Here is a 14,775-nt window from a genome sequence, read left to right on the forward strand (position 1 = left end):
GCCAGTATTTTACTGAGGATTTTCGTATCAGTGTTCAACAGGGATATTGGTATAAAATTCTCTTTTTTTGTCTCTGCCAGGCTTTGGTATCAGGATGATGCTGGCCCCATAAAATGAGTTAGGGAGGATTCCTTCCTTTTCTATTGATTAGAATAGTTTCAGAAGGAATGGTACCAGCTCCTCTTTGTACCTCTGGTAGAATTTGGCTGTGAATCTGTCTGGTCCTGGAATTTTTTTGGTTGGTAGGCTATTAATTATTGCCTCAATTTCAGAGCCTGTTATTGGTCTATTCAGAGATTCAACTTCTTCCTGGTTTAGTCTTGGGAGGGTGTATGTGTCCAGGAATTTATCCATTTCTCCTAGATTTTCTAGTTTATTTGCGTAGAGGTGTTTATAGTATTCTCTGATGGTAGTTTGTATTTCTGTGGGATTGGTGGTGATATCCCCTTTATCATTTTTTATTGCGTCTATTTGATTCTTCTCTCCTCTTTATTAGTCTTGCTAGCGGTCTATCAATTTTGTTGATCTTTTCAAAAAAACCAACTCCTGGATTCATTGATTTTTTGAAGGGTTTTTTGTGTCTCTATCTCCTTCAGTTCTGCTCTGATCTTAGTTATTTCTTGCCTTCCGCTAGCTTTTGAATGTGTTTGCTCTTGCTTCTCTAGTTCTTTTAATTGTGATGTTAGGGTGTCAATTTTAGATCTTTCCTGCTTTCTCTTGTGGGCATTTAGTGCTATAAATTTCCCTCTACACTGCTTTAAATGTGTCCCAGAGATTCTGGTACATTGTGTCTTTGTTCTCATTGGTTTCAAAGAACATCTTTATTTCTGCCTTCATTTCGTTATGTACCCAGTAGTCATTCAGGAGGAGGTTGTTCAGTTTCCATGTAATTGTGAGGTTTTGAGTGAGTTTCTTAATCCTGAGTTCTAATTTGATTGCACTGTGGTCTGAGAGACAGTTTGTTGTGATTTCTGTTATTCTACATTTGCTGAGGAGTGCTTTACTTCCAATTATGTGGTCAATTTTAGAATATGTGTGATATGGTGCTGAGAAAAATATTCTGTTGATTCGGGGTGTAGAGTTCTGCAGATGTCTACTAGGTCCACTTGGTGCAGAACTGAGTTCAAGTCCTGGATATCTTTGTTAATCTTCTGTCTCGTTGATCTAATATTGACACTGGGATGTTAAAGTCTCTCATTATTATTGTGTGGGAGTCTAAGTCTCTTTGTAGGTCTCTAAGGACTTGCTTCATGAATCTGGGTGCTCCTATATTGGGTGCATATACATTTAGGATAGTTAGCTCTTCTTGTTGAATTGATCCCTGTACCACTGCGTAATGGCCTTCTTTGTCTCTTTTGATCTTTGTTGGTTTAAAGTCTGTTTTATCAGAGACTAGGATTGCAACCCCTGCTTTTTTTTGCTTTCCATCTGCTTGGTAGATCTTCCACCATCCCTTTATTTTGAGCCCATGTGTGTCTCTGCATGTGAGATGGGTCTCCTGAATATAGCACACTGATGGGTCTTGACTCTTTATCCAATTTGCCAGTCTGTGTCTTTTAATTGGGGGCATTTAGCCCATTTACATTTAAGGTTAATATTGTTATGTGTGGATTTGATCCTGTCATTATGATGTTAGCTGGTTATTTTGCCTGTTAATTGATACAGTTTCTTCATAGCATTCATGGTCTTTAAAATGTGGCATGTTTTTGCAGTGGCTGGTACCGATTGTTCCTTTCTACGTTTAGTGCTTCCTTCAGGAGTTCTTGTAAGGCAGGCCTGGTGGTGAAAAAATCTCTCAGCATTTGTCTGTCTATAAAGGATTTTATTTCTCCTTCACTTATGAAGCTTAGTTTGGCTGGATATGAGATTCTGGGTTGAAAATTATTTTCTTTAAGAATGTTGAATAATGGCCCCCACTCTCTTCTGGCTTGTAGGGCTTCTGCCGAGAGATCCGCTGTTAGTCTGATGGGCTTCCCTTTGTGGGTAACCCGACGTTTCTCTCTGGCTGCCCTTAACACTTTTTCTTTCATTTCAACGTTGGTGAATCTGACAGTTATGTATCTTGGGGTTGCTCTTCTCAGGAGTATCTTTGTGGTGTTCTCTGTATTTCCTGAATTTCAATGTTGGCCTACCTTGCTAGGTTGGGGAAGTTCTCCTGGATAATACCCTGAAGAGTGTTTTCCAACTTGGTTCCATTCTCCCCATCACTTTCAGGTACACCAGTCAAACACAGATTTGGTCTTTTCACATAGTCCCATATTTCCTGGAGGCTTTGTTCATTTCTTTTTACTCTTTTTTCGCTAAACTTGTCTTCTCGCTTTATTTCATTAATTTGATCTTTAATCACTGATATCCTTTCTTCCACTTGATCAAATCAGCCTTTGAAGCTTGTGCATGCCTCACGAAGTTCTCATGCCATGGTTTCCATTAGGTCATTTAAGGTCTCCTCTACACTGTTTATTCTAGTTAGCCATAACCTTTTTTCAAGGTTTTTAGCTTCCTTGCGATGGGTTAGAACGTGCTTCTTTAGCTCAGAGAAGTTTGTTATTACCAACCTTCAGAAGCCTGCTTCTGTCAACTCATCAAAGTCATTCTCCGTCCAGCTTTATTCCGTTGTTGACGAGGAGCTGCAATCCCTTGGAGGAGAAGAGGCGCTCTGGTTTTTAGAATTTTCAGCTTTTCTGCTCTGGTTTCTCCCCATCTTTGTGGTTTTATCTACCTTTGGTCTTTGATGTTGGTGACCTACAGATGGGGTTTTGGTGTGGATGTCCTTTTTGTTGATGTTGATGCTATTCCTTTCTGTTTGTTAGTTTTCCTTCTAACAGTCAGGTCCTTCAGCTGCAGGTCTGTTGGAGTTTGCTGGAGGTCCACTCCAGACCCCGTTTGCCTGGGTATCAGCAGCGGAGGCTGCAGAACAGCAAATATTGCAGAACAGCAATTATTGCTGCCTGATCCTTCCTCTGGAAGCTTCGTCCCAGGGGGGCACCCACCTGTATGAGGTGTCTGTCGCCCCCTACTGGGAGGTGTCTCCCAGTTAGGCTACACGGGCGTCAGGGACCCCTTGAGGAGGCTGACTGTCCATTCTCAGAGCTCAAACACCGTGCTGGGAGAACCACTGCTGTCAGAGATGTTTAAGTCTGCAGAAGTTTCTGCTGCCTTTTGTTCTGCTATGCCCTGCCCACAGAGGTGGAGTCTATAGAGGCAGAAGGCCTTGCTGAGCTGAGGTAGGCTCCGCCCAGTTTGAGCTTCCTGGCCGCTTTGTTTACCTACTCAAGCCTCAGCAATGGTGGACACCCCTCCCCCAACCCGGCTGCAGCCTCACAGGTCCATCTCAGACTACTGCGCTAGCAGTGAGCAAGGCTCCACGGATGTGGGGCCCGCCAAGCCAGGCACGGGAGAGAATCTCCTGGTCTGCCAGTTGCTAAGACCATGGGGAAAGTCCAGTATTTGGACGAGAGCGTCCCATTTTTCCAGGTACAGTCTGTCACGGCTTCCCTTGACTAGGAAAGGGAAATCTTCTGATCCCTTGTGCTTCCTGGGTGAAGTGACGCCCTTCCCTGCTTCGGCTCACCTTCTGTGGGCTGCACCCACTGTCCAACCAGTCCCAGTGAGATGAACCAGGTACCTCAGTTGGAAATGCAGAAATCACCCATCTTCTGCATCAATCACGCTGGGAGCTGCAGACTGAAGCTGTTCCTATTCGGCCATCTTGAACGAAGATCTATTTAATTTCTTTTAAAGTCAAAAGAACATAGGCCAGGTGTGGTGGGTTAAGTTTGTAATCTAGCACTTTGGGAGGCTGAGGCAGCAGATCAGTTGAGGCCAGGAGTTCAAGACTAGCCTGGCTAACATGGCAAAACCCTGTCTCTATTAAAAATACAAATATTAGCCAGGCATGGTGGCACATACCTGTTATCCCAGCTACTTGGGAGGCTAAGGCACAAGAATCACTTGAACCCGGGAGTCAGAGGTTGCAGTGAGCCGATATCATGCCACTGCACTCCAGCCTGGGTGACAGAGCAAGACTCTGTCTCAAGAAAAAAAAAAAGTCAAAAGAGCATGAAATATGTTGCAAAAGGACATATAGGTCTTAAATAAAATATTTATGTTACAAAGAAGTTAAGATACTCAAAAAACTGGGGATAGAAGGAACACACCCCAACATAATAAAAGCCATATATGACAGACCCACAGCTAGTATCATACTGAATGGGGAAAAACTAGAAAGCCTTTCCTCGAAGATCTGAAACATGACAAGCATGCCCACTGTCACTACTGTTATTCAACAAAGTACTGGAAGTCCTATCTAGAGCAATCAGACAACAGAAAGATATAAAGGGCACCCAAATTGGAAAGGAAGAAGTCAAATTATCCCTGTTTGCAGATGATGCAGTTTTATATTTGGAAAAACCTAAAGACTCCACAAGAAAAGTATTATTAATAGAAGTGATAAACAAATTCAGTAAAGTTACATGATACAAAATCAACACACAAAAATCAGTAGCATTTCCATATGCCAACAGTGAACAATGTGAAAAAGAAATTTTAAAAGTAACTCCATTTACAACAGCCACACATAAAATTGAATAACTAGGTAATAACCAAAGAAGTGAAAGATCTCTGTAATGAAAACTATAAAACACTGATGAAAGAAATTGAAGAGGACACCAAAAAAATGGAAAAATATTCCATGTTCATGGATTGAAAGAATCAATATTGTTAAAATGTCAATACTGCTATCAAAGCAATCTACAGATTCAAGGCAATCCCTATCAAAATGGCAATGACATGCTTCACAGAAATAGAAAAAACAATCCTAAGATTTATATGGAACCACAAAAGACCCAGAATAGCCAAAGCTATCTTGAGCAAAAAGAACAAAACTGGAGGAATCACATTACCTGACTTCAATTATACTACAGAGCTATAGTAACCAAAACAGCATGGGACTGGAATAAAAACAGACACACAGACCAATGGACAGAACAGAGAATCCAGAAACAAATCCACACACCTACAGTTAACTCATTTTCCACAAAGGTGCCAAGAACACACACTGGGGAAAAGACAGTCTCTTCAATAAATGGTGCTGGGAAAACTGGATATGCAAATGCAGAAGAAAAAAACCAGACCCATATCACTTGCCATACACAAAAATCAAATCAGGCTGGGCACAGTGGCTCACGCCTGTAATCCCAGCACTTTGGGAGGCCAAGGCGAGCAGATCACTTGAGGTCAGGAGTTCAAGACCAGTCTGGCCAACATGGTGAAACCCCATCTCTATTAAAAATACAAAAATTAGCCAGGCATGGTGGCACATGCCTGTAGTCCCAGCTACTTGGGTGGCTGAGGCGCAAGAACTGCTTGAACCTGGGAGGCGGAGGTTGCAGTGAGCTGGTATCAAGCCACTGCACTCCAGCCTGGGCAACAGAGCAAGACCCTGTCTAAAAAAAAAAAAATCAAATCAAAATGGATTAAAGACTTAAATCTAAGACCTTAAACTGTGAAACTACTAGAAGAAAATATTGGGGAAAATCTCCAGGACACTGGTCTGGGCAAGAATTTCTTGAGCAGTACCCCACAAGCACAGGCAACCAAAGCAAAAATAAACAAATGGGATCACATCAAGTAAAAAGTTTCTGCACAGCAAAGGATACAATCAACAAAGTGAAGAGACAACCCAAAGAATGGGAGAAAACATTTGCAAACTACCTATCTGACAAGAGATTTATAACCAGAATACATAAAGAGCTCAAGCAACTCTAGGAAAAAAATCAAATAATCCCATTAAAAAACGAGCAAAATATCTGAATAGACATTTCTCAATAGAAGACATACGAATGGCAAATAGTCATTCGAAAAGGTGCTCAACATTGCTGATCATCGAAGAAATGCATATCAAAACTACAATGAGCTATCATTTCACCCCAGTTAAAATGGCTTATATCCAAAAGACAGACAGTAACAAATACTGGTGGGGATGTGCAGAGAAGGGAACCTTCTCAAACTGTTGATGGGAACGTAAATTAGTACAACCACTACAGAGAACAATTTGGACGTTCCTCAAAACACTAAAAATTGAGCTACCATATGATCCAGCAATCCCACTGCTGGGTATATAGCCAAAAGAAAGGAAATCAGATATTGAAGAGATATCTGCATTCCTATGTTTGTTGCAGCACTGTTTACAACAGCTAAGATTTGGAAGCAACCTAAGTGTTCGTTAACAGATGAATGAATAAAGAAAATGTGGTACATATATACAATGAAGTACTATTTGGCCATAAAAAAGAATGAGATCTATGGCCAGGCACGATGGCTCACGTCTGTAATCCCAGCACTTTGGGAGGCTGAGGCAGGCAGATCACTTGAGGCTAAGAGTTTGAGACCAGCCTGGCCAACATGGTGAAACCCCGTCCCTACTAAAAATACAAAAATTAGCTGGATGTGGTGATGCGTGCCTGTAATTCCAGCTACTCAGGAAGCTGAGGCAGGAAAATTGCTTGAACCTGGGAAGCAGAGGTTGCAGTAAGCCAGGATTGTCACTGCACTCCAGCCTGGGCAACAGAGCGGGACTCCGTCTCAAAAAAAAAAAAAAAAAAAGCATAAGATCCAGTCATTTGCAACAACATGGATGGAACTGGAGATCGTTATGTTAAGTAAAATAAGCCAGGCACAAAAAGACAAACATTACATGCTCTCACTTATCTGTGGGATCTAAAAATCAAAACAACCGAACTCATGGACAGAGAGAGTAGAAGGATGGTTACCGGAGGCTGAGAAGGGTAGTATGGGGATGTGGGGATGGTTAATGGGTACAAAAAAATACAAAGAATAAATAAGACCTACTATTTGGTAGCACAAAAGGGTGACTATAGTCATTAATAACTTGATTTTATATTTTAAAATAACTTAAAGAGTGTATTTGGATTGTTTGTAACTTAAAGGATAAACGCTTGAGGGGATAAATACCCCATTCTCCATAATGTACTTATTTCACATTGCATGCCTGTATCAAAACATCTCATGTACCCCATAAATATATACACCTACTATGTACTCACAAAAATTAAAACTAAAAAAATTAAAAGTTCAGATGATTGAGTTTAGTATTATACGTCTTATCTAAGTATGTACTTTCTTCTGTTCACAGTACGCCAGTCAGTAAAATAGAGTAATATAGCTCATAATCATGATTTAATCAATTAGCTGAAATACAACCAAACTTAAGATAACACATATCTTAAACTTAAGATTACACAGAAATGGTCTTTCATATATATTTTCTTATTTTTAAAAAATTATTATTTTTTAAACAGTCTCGGTCTGTCATCCAAACTGGAGTACAGCAGCGTGATCATAGTTCACAGCAGCCTCAAACTCTTGGGCTTAAGCAATCTTCCCACCTCGGCCTCCTTAGTAGCTGGGGCGATGGGTACGTGCCACCACTTCTGGCTAACTTTTTTTCATTTGTAGAGATGGGGCCTTGCAATGTTGCCTAGGATGGTCTTAAGCTTTTGGCCTCAAAGTAATTCTTCCCAAAGAGCTGGGATTACGGTATGAAGCACCATGCCCAGCCTGTTTGTTTGTTTGTTTGTTTGTGTTTGTTTGTTTTGAAATAGAGTCTCAATCTGTCGCCCAGGATGGAGTGCAGTGGTAAGATCTCAGCTCACTGCCATCTCTGCCTCCCAGGTTCAAGCAATTCCCCTGCCTCAGCCTCCCAAGTAGCTGGGATTACAGGCATGTACAACCACACCCAGCTAATTTTTGTATTTTTAGTAGAGATGGGGTTTCACCATGTTGGCCACGCTGGTCTCAAACTCCTGACCTCAAGCGATTCACCCGCCTTGGCCTCCCAAAGTGCTGGGATCATTACAGGCGTGAGCCACCGCGCCCAGCCTATTTTTTCAATTATAGTAAACAGTGGCACTAGTGAAAGAATGATTAATCAACAATGGCTAATTTTCAAATCACTCACCTATATTTGAATGAATTAGTAACACTTTAGGGAAAAAAAAAAGAAGCTACACTGGAAAAGACCCAACCAAAAAAAGTTATATTTTTGGGTTCTCCAAGCTACTTTCCCCTATTTCATCTTGTCTTGCACTTAGGATTCTTTGAGGGATGAGATTATGTTATGTCCCTTTGTCAACTTAGTGCCTCACACAGTGCCTGTAACATAGCAAGCACTTCACATGTGTCTTTTGAGTAATACACACAAAGACCAACTGGTGGGGAGTTACCATCTCTCTACGCCTACTATCTGGCTGCTGGTTCATATCATCCCTAAGAAAACCAAAGGTAAAAAAGGGCTTGAGGCCGGGCGTGGTGGCTCACATCTGTAATCCCAGCACTTTGGGAGGCCAAGAGAGGTGGATTGCTTGAGGTTAGGAGTTCAAGACCATCCTGGCCAAAATGGCAAAACCCTGTCTCTATTAAAAATACAAAAATTAGCCAGGTGTGGTGGCACATGCCTATAATCCCAGCTACTTGGGAGGTTGAGGCACAAGAATCACTTGAACCCAGGAGGTGGAGGTTGCAGTGAGCCGAGATTGCACCACTGCCAGCCTGGGCAATAGAGCAAGGCTCTGTCTCAAAAAAAAAAAAAGCGGGGCAGCAGGGGTGGAGGGGTTTGAATTTAAAAGGACAGTAAAGAGGAAACAGAAAAAGGGAGTTGGAAAGTACTATGCTCAGAAATAAAATTCTAATTAGATTACAGCTTATGCCACTAGGAAAGAAAAGACTTAGTTATTTATTTATTCCTATTTATTTATTTATTTATTTTGAGATAGGGTCTCACTCTGTTGCCCAGGCTGGAGTGCAGTGGCACGATCACAGCTCAATGCAGCCTTGACTTCCTGGGCTCAAGAGATCCTCCCACCTCAGCCTCCTGAGTACCTGGGACTACAGGCACATGCCACCAAGCCTGGGTACTTTTTGTATTTTTAGTAGAGGCAGGTTTCGCCATGTTGCCCAGGCTGGTCTTGAGCTCCTGGGCTCAGCAATCCGCCCACCTCGGCCTCCCAAAGCACTGGGATTATAGGCGTGAGTCACTGCACCTCCCAGAAACAACTTTTAAAACATACATGCATTTTTAAAACAAAGATAACTTTGGCTGCCATACGTAAGGACCAGAGACAGAAAAGGACTGGAAGAAGGAAGGTTAACAGGAAGCTATTACTGCAGTACACTAAAGAAGGAATGGTGGCAGACTACGGTAATATTAACAATAGGAGGAATGGAGAGAAATAGATGTACATTACCTTTTCGCTTCAGGCATTTTTATTAAGAAAAATTCTCTTCCGATGGCTCAAGTAAAACAAGCATTGATATCTTGTGCAAAATGGGCATTTAATAAATTTATCAATGAATTGGAGGAAATGAAAGCTCAATATGAACATGAAGATAAAAGATAGTTCCTAACTACTCTAAGTAAACCTTCAACAAGGTATATTGCTCCAAATAAAATTCCACACAGCTGTTGGCAATCATTTAGGAACTATGGTGAGCAGGAGAGGTTGCCAGAAGACTAAAGACAGAAAAATGTAGTACTCGTGTTCAAAAAAAGAGAAATGGGATCCTGCCAACTATTGATCATTGAAGTTAGATGTAATTTTAGACATGATTCTAGGATCATTACTAAGAGAAGTTTGTGAACACTTAGAAAAAGTAGTAATCAGTGCTCCCTTAGTAGCACATATACTAAACGGGAACAAATCAGAGATTAGCATGGCCCCTGTGCAATGATGACACACAAATTCATAAAGCATTCCACATTTTTACTTGAATTAAAAAATCCTTTTCTGATACAAAAATCAGCCGGGTGTGGTGGCAAGCGCCTGCAGACCCAGCAACTCGGGAGGCTGGAGAAGGAGAATTGCTTGAATCCAGGAGGCCACTGCACTCCAGCTTGGGTGACAGAGAGAGACTCTGTCTCTAAATAAATAAATAGATAAATAAATAATAAATAATCCTTTTCCGAAAAAAAAAGACAAAAAAGTAGTAATTAACATATGCTACTGGAATATAGTATAGTTTCACTAAGGACAAGTAATGATAGGGTAAAACAAACGAAGCATATAAAATCTGGGTTTTAGTAAGGCAATTGTCAAAGTTCCTCACATATTCCTTATGAGAACTTGGAAACATATGAGGTAGATGATGATTAAAATTAGCTGAATTTCTAATTGGCTGACCAACCTGAACCAAAGAATTAATAATAAAATTTTTTATCACCTTTAAGAGAGGTCTTTAGCAGGTAAAGAACTCTGCCCTCAGCCCTGCCTAGACAGCATTTTAGTGAAAAATTTATATGAAAGCAATGCCAAAATTATCAAACTTGTATGTTTATCAAATGCATAGATTTGATATTTATTGGATGACCAAATCAGGATTTTTTTAATATCAACAGACTAGAAGCAATCTTACAAAATAAAAATACAGATACATGTAAAGTCCTACCAAAAAATATTCTATTAAAGAATTGAGAGAGTATGACTTTAAGAACAGAGAGAGCATGAACAAAATAATTCAACAATTTTAGTTGACAAGGAAACCAATAGTAAAATAGGTATCATACATACATAGTACTGGGATGCCACAACCCATTCTAAATGACTTATATATATATATTAATTTAATTATCTTCAGAATTGTGTAAGACAGACACTATTATTAACCCCATATTAGAGATGAGGAGACTTAGGCCCAGAGTGTTTACATAACTTACTCAGGGTTACCCAGCTGATAAACTGCAGAGCTAGGATCTAAACACAGGAAGGTTAGCCCCAAAGTTAATCTTCTTAACTAGTAAATTATTATAAATTAACAGTGTAATGTGGTTGCCAAAGAAGCAAGTCTACTCTTAAAGTACATGCTTTAAAATCAGAGAGGTAACTTAGTCTTCTATACTAGTTAATACCTAATTTGAGGTACCATGCTTGTCAGAAGAATGTGGATGAACTAAACAAATCCACAAGTGGGCTATGAGTTCTGTGAGGAGATGTGAATGAAAACAATGACACAAAAGTCACTAGCAGAGGTTAAAGACTAAGAATATTTTCTAACACTCAGTGGAATATAAGTATCTTCAAATAGTTGAAAACTCACAATACAGAAGAGACAGTGAGGACACAATTTCTAGTTCAGTGAAAGAAATAATTTTATAAAAATTAGAGTTGTCCAAACATGGCGAGGTGTGTGCCTATAACCCCAGCTACTTGGGAGGGTGAGGTGGGAGGATCACTTGAGCCCAGGAGTTCCAGACAAGCCTGAGCAACATAGAGAAACCCTGTCTCAAAAAAAAAAAGAATTGATCAAATATCCTTACCTCAGAAACTATGACACTATAAATAGTCTCTCCAAAAAATATACAAATATGCATAATTTTGCATAATATTTCCAAGAGTTCACAAGCCTACTTTCATATCTATTCATGCCGCACACCTAGTCATGTATCCCAGATTAAAATGGAAAGGATTTAAGTATGAAGAGGTGAGTGTATTTGATTCTCTTTAAAATCCACTACAATTTAAAATTCTATGATCTAAAAGAACTCTCAATCTATGCTTTCTAGTTTCTTCTGAGATCCATTATAACACATATTGCAATAAGAGTTTAAAAGATGATGACAAGGAAGTACATCCCACTTCATCAGTTATATTGAGGGCACACGGCTCAGACAGTTAAGAATTTTAGCTGCCAGAGAAAAACTTCCATGTGCCACTTGGACTACACATTCACAAGAGTCAGGGTGGGAGGAATTACATGATCACAAAATGAGAATATGAAGTATTACACACTGGAAAAATTCAGCTTTCCTTTTTAAACACCTAGAAATGAAGAGAACTGAAAAGTAAGAGTTTAGTAAGTCTTGAACCTTTTATTAACAAATGTAAGGGCCACAGTGCTCAAACTGCAACTGCACAGCCAGAACAACGCTACAGACACCATGTCTACTCTTAGACTAGACTAGTTACAGGCACAAGATGTTCTAATAAATAACAAACACATCCAGAGCCAGTACACAAGTGTGACAGAATCTGGGGTCTAGGCATTTGATTTTTCTCCTGGTGCTGTCTGAGAATGGACACTGCCATTAAAGATTAATTACAGTAATCTGATAGTGATAAAGTTTAGCTAAATAACAGGCTAAACAATGAAATGGAAAACGAAGCTGCAATATAGATCAATTAAACTATTTTTATATTTACTTTTAAAGAGAGACAGGGACATGATTATGCCATATAGAAAATAGATGAATATGTATTCACGAGCTGAAAAAAAAACAAGTAAATTATTTATTAGGTGAAGATAAATTCAAGCCATGAAGAGAAAACACATGGCCCAGAAAAAAAAAAAAAAAGGTTGTGCAAGTCAAATGAAAAGACACAAAACTCAGATCTCGGGGAGACAGGGGAAGGAAAAGGCTGACCTAAAAGAGAGCCTTACTGAAAGAAAGCAAATAAGTGAGACAGGGAGTCTGTGCCCTCTGAGATGGAATGAGGAAAAGATAAAAGTATTCTTGGGCTCAAAGGTAGCTTCAGCAGTGAGTATGGAAAAGGAATGAGCCCGTTCACTGTCTCAACACTAAAAGGGAAATAATATAGGGTCTTTTTCTAAACCAGCATCCATGGCAGTCAATAATAAAGGTGCCTAACTAATGCAAGGCATTTAATACGTGGAGAATTTTCTTACGATTGCATTCCATACATTAGTCCATTCACTCCCCGAAACACACCGAATAGGTGGATGCATCTAATTTACAGATGAAGAAACCCAGATCACACAATGGAAGATAGCACAGGCTGGTAAGAGAGACTGGGGCGCTCATCCACTTCGTTGTACTGTCTCTCAGCGAGATCCTAGGAAAACCCTTACACTTCTTTGTGAAGACAGACCTGGGCTTTCCATATTTTCTCAAAGGAGTCTGGGCCCAAAAAGCGATCCTCTACTTCAGAGAAAAGTTCCTTTATGGGGCATATGAGGTTCTTCCAAGCACACAAAGCTTAGAAACTCTTTAGAAACAAACAAAACACCTGGTGGAAACAGAGGCCTGTGAGTCATGAAAGGAGAAGGGGAAAATCGGAAAACCAGATTTAGAAGCCATCCTTCTTTGAAGAGAACGAGAAAGTAGAAAGCAGCCCTTCCCCTCTTCCACGAGGCGTGACTCAGGGACGTTACCTCCCCCGATTTGCTCTATGCACTAAGAGGGTGACCCTCCTCTGCTTTCGACTCTGGCCCAGACACTCACGGGTTACCCGGCCAGGCCTGGAGAACCCAGGTCTAAACAGATGGGACTCGTGGGGGAACAAGGGGGCCCCTGTGCGCAGGGAGGGAAACCTACCCAGGAACGCGCCCGGCCGGGTCCAAAGGCCCTCCGCGCGCGGGCCCGCGCCCTCGCCCCAGACCTTACCGCCTTCGGCTGCAGAAGAACTGGCGGCCAAGCGAGGCTGTCGGGCCGAGCCAGGAGCGCGTCTTCGGGCGCCGCCGCTTCTGTGGCGCCCGCGCTTAGGCGGCGGCCGGGTCCCGGTGGACTCACACCCGGGGAGACGCGGCCTGCCCGGTCAAGGCCCAGGAGTTTGAGGCCCAGGAGTTTGAGGCCCCGGAACGCCGACCGTGCGCGCGCCCTCGAGCCTGCCCAAAGAGGAAGGGTCAGGGTGCGCCCCGCGGGCCGGGCAGCTGCGGCAGCGCCGCAGCCGAGATCGCTGCCGATTTCGTCCGCCCTCTCCCTGCCCAGCTACAGCCCCGCTTCCCCCGCGCGAGCTTTGGCGGCGGAGCAGCACAGTGCGCGCCGATTGGCCCTCGGGATGTGCGACGCCTGGCGCCGCTCCCCACGGATTGGCCGGGCCGGCAGTGCGTGCACGGAGTAAACAAACCCCGCCCCCAGGCTTCCCTTTGAGAGTAGGGGGCCAACAGATGGAGGGGCGGGACTCCTGCACTCAGCCACCGCCCCTTGGTTCCCCCTGTGGCCTCCCTGGGAGCCCTCCGCAGGACCCGACCACCCCGCTTCCCCGCCGCCTCCAGGGACGGCTGCGGGCCTGAGGCCTAGAATTTTAGACACACTTCCTTCATCACTCCTGTCTCATCCCCCCCACTCCCACCCTGCGACTTGGGTGGGAATCTCTTTTCCAACTGACCCCGAAGCCAGAAAACCCCAGCTCTCTTGGAAGGAGGGGGACTGGGGCAGTTCCATTCGGTCCCCAGGCCTTTGCGGGGTCGCCCTGGGGGAGCATCAATAAGGGACAGAGGGGCGAGTGATCGTGATTGAGGCTATGCGTGGGGCCAACTGTGGGACACCTTGAAATTATTCAGACAATGAGTTAGAGACCACTGGGAATGTGGAGGTTCTTCAATATCAAGGCAAGTTAATACCCAAACCAGGACAGGTCATTATGTCCCGCGGAAACTGCACACACCCCAAATACCCGTACACTTAGTTCCATATGAAAAGATTTCGTTCATTCATTCGTGCCGAAGTGAAAAACCCTGTGTGAACAGCGCATTAAAACGATTAGATCTTTCTCATTTTACCCCAATCAAATTTTATAGATCTTCTATATGCCACTTTGTTTTTGAGACGGAGTCTTGCTCTCACCCAGGCTGGAGTGCGGTGGCAGGATCACGGCTCATTGGAGCCCTGACTTCCCAGTCTCAGGTAATCCTACCACCACAGCCTCCCGAGTAGTTGGGACTACAGGCCCGCGCCACCACACCCGGCTGTTTCGCCATGTTTCCCAGGCTGGTTTGGAACTCCTGGACTCAAGAGATCCTCCC

At 42.5% G+C, this 14,775-nt stretch overlaps 1 protein-coding gene and 1 non-coding gene across 8 annotated transcripts in view; one reads left to right on the plus strand and one right to left on the minus strand.

Annotated features, from left to right (window-relative positions):
• The window catches only part of TFDP2 (transcription factor Dp-2), a 207,217-nt gene extending 193,381 nt beyond the window's left edge, over positions 1–13,836 (minus strand). For 2 of the 7 annotated variants that reach the window (XM_063602581.1, XM_055110569.2), the window contains exon 1: positions 13,346–13,809. The gene's annotated coding sequence lies outside the window, so the exon portion shown is untranslated. Of the gene's footprint in view, positions 1–13,345 lie in introns of all 7 variants that reach the window. The other 5 variants (XM_055110566.2, XM_055110568.2, XM_034957528.4 and 2 more) reach the window with 3 other exon arrangements.
• On the plus strand, positions 9,680–9,781 carry LOC112439388 (U6 spliceosomal RNA). The gene has a single exon (XR_003027684.1). It is a non-coding gene; the product is annotated as a U6 spliceosomal RNA (small nuclear RNA).
• Positions 13,837–14,775: the final 939 nt, after the last annotated feature.

The sequence above is a fragment of the Pan paniscus genome, chromosome 2 (genome assembly GCF_029289425.2).
Source record: "Pan paniscus chromosome 2, NHGRI_mPanPan1-v2.0_pri, whole genome shotgun sequence".
Classification (NCBI taxonomy): Eukaryota; Metazoa; Chordata; class Mammalia; order Primates; family Hominidae; genus Pan; species Pan paniscus.